Raw genomic sequence first — 2500 nt, forward strand, 5'->3', positions numbered from 1 at the left:
ATTAGGAGACCACTAAGGTCTATATAAAAGAGACTTCAGATACAGTATTAGGGGACCACTAAGGTCTATATAAAAGAGACTTCAGATACAGTATTAGGGGACCACTGAGGTCTATATAAAAGAGACTTCAGATACAGTATTAGGGGACCACTAAGGTCTATATAAAAGCATCCAAAGAGTACCATGTCATGGGACCTTTAATCAGATATTAAATAATTGATGAATTAATGTGGGCTACATCTGCTATTTTGTAAACCCATCCCTAGGTTTGTGTGTAAAGTTCTTTGTAACTACTATCTAGTTTTAAACCAGTGTATTACTCTCTCACTGTTACTTTGTGTTTTACTTCCGACCATATTCCATATTAGTTCCTAAGGGTTACTCACATCAGCACGTAGCATCATGCCATTTGAAGCACATCACACCAGTAAACTGTAGTAGAATGGGTCATTTCGGGGACATGATTAAAAAAAATATAACAATGGAGAAAAGGGAGATCAGGATCTGTTTTCAAAATGCCATTGTTGTGACTTCTGCCATCTGTTTTCCTCGTTGGCTGTTTACTCCCACACACACTACAGGACACATGGGGGGTTTTATCAAACATGGAGACCTGCTGATTGGGATCAACCGAGCTCTAAGATTACTACATATTTTACAAATGTTCTAAGTATTATAAAAAACATTTTTGGGCCCCTATCTTGCACCCAAAGCCCGACGCAAGTGTCTTTTTCTAGTTTCAGACCGACACAGTTGTCAGTTTCCCGTCCAGCACCCGCGTCGTTTAAATAGCAAATGCACCTGCTCCCATCTGTGCGCCTATGGGCGTGCTGGTCTCACAGGGAGGTGTGTTCAGGTGCATTCTGGGCGTGCTGGTCTTACAGGGAGGTGTGTTCAGGTGCATTCTGGGCGTGCTGGTCTTACAGGGAGGTGTGTTCAGGTGCATTCTGGGCGTGCTGGTCTTACAGGGAGGTGTGTTCAGGTGCATTCTGGGTGTATTGCTATCCTGAGGCAGCGGGAAGTGATGGCACCATTGACCAACAAAAACCTGGTCTAAAGTCAATAACGCAGCATTTCATTGTTATTTTAACAGAGCATTAGTAAAATGCTCCTAGGCTCGTGTACAGCGTGCGCACACTATGCTTGTTACACACACAGGGACGCACAGCAGCACACACACATGCAAAAGATTACAAATAAAAATATTACGGTGCAAATCCTCCATCATAATAGCAATGCTCCAAGGTCCAAACACGCCTGGCTTTTAAAAGGAAATGGGAGATGATCTCTGATTGGTTGATTGCATGTTACGCCCAAAACACACCTCTGATTAATGAAGACACTAAGTACAACCCTTTAGAACCATGCGCCCGGCGCACAGAGCCTTTTTTCCGCCGTTAAACTAGCAAAAGTGGATTTGGACACGCCCTAAACCCACCTGAGCCAGGCGTTTCACGCTGTGCGCTTAGATTGTTAAAATAGGGCCCTTTAACTATCTTCTGTTACTTTTATCTCCCCACACACCGTGGTCTGAGTGTTTCTTTACACTGCCAGAAAAATCAGGTGGCGACAACTAGGCTATATCCAGTGTTTTCCCTGGGTTTGTTAAAAGACTTAGATGCGCATATTTGGCGGAGGGATTTAGGGGTGCTCCCTCAGAAAATGTGATGTGTTTCAATAGACATAAATCATCAATTTCATATCCCTTTGGAGCGTTATTATCCCCATATCTGTGTCTCAAACGTTGGAAAAGCTAGAGCAGATAGTAAATGAATAACACTCAAAAAGCTTAAAGACCAAACTTGTCCATTGGAGACCAAGCTACAACCATTAGATCTGAGTGGCTTTAAGTTAGTTTTGATGCTCACGTTGATTTTACGGAGACCGGGGATTGTGTCCCACGTGTCACGTTTCCTAAACCCAACTGTCCCGTTCTTCTTTACCTAAACCCAACCGTACGTTCTTCTTTTCCTAAACCCAACCGTCCCATTCTTCTTTTCCTAAACCCAACTGTCCCGTTCTTCTTTACCTAAACTCAACCGTACGTTCTTCTTTTCCTAAACCCAACTATCCCATTCTTCTTTACCTAAACCCAACTGTCTCATTCTTCTTTTCCTAAACCCAACTGTCTCATTCTTCTTTTCCTAAACCCAACTGTCCCATTCTTGTCCCACGTGTCATGGAAACGTAAGCCCACCCACCATCTTTTCCTTAACCTAACTGCGTCAAAAGTGACGCCAATAGTCCCGACCAAGCGCATTTAGATATGACGCTAAAGGAGACTTTTAGCGTCAATAACTACGCCAAAGGCACCTGACCAAGCGTCCGTATTTTACGAGATGGGAGAATGGGTTGCAATGTGAGACCTTTAAAACCAAGTATGTGCGGTATGTGTAATCGTAGTGTAAACTTGTGTTGATGTCCCGTCAAATTCCCCAAAATTGCACAACATACAGGTAACTAAATTAGACTTTGCTATTGGCCTGCTTTCTCCTAAACT

The 2500-nt window shown here is 43.1% G+C and overlaps 1 protein-coding gene across 6 annotated transcripts in view; it reads right to left on the bottom strand.

The window, feature by feature from the left end:
• Nucleotides 1-2500, bottom strand: part of plekha1b (pleckstrin homology domain containing, family A (phosphoinositide binding specific) member 1b) — a 28401-nt gene that overhangs the window by 25043 nt on the left and 858 nt on the right. The window lies entirely within an intron of this gene.

Source organism: Sander lucioperca, chromosome 22 (genome assembly GCF_008315115.2).
Source record: "Sander lucioperca isolate FBNREF2018 chromosome 22, SLUC_FBN_1.2, whole genome shotgun sequence".
Lineage (NCBI taxonomy): Eukaryota > Metazoa > Chordata > Actinopteri > Perciformes > Percidae > Sander > Sander lucioperca.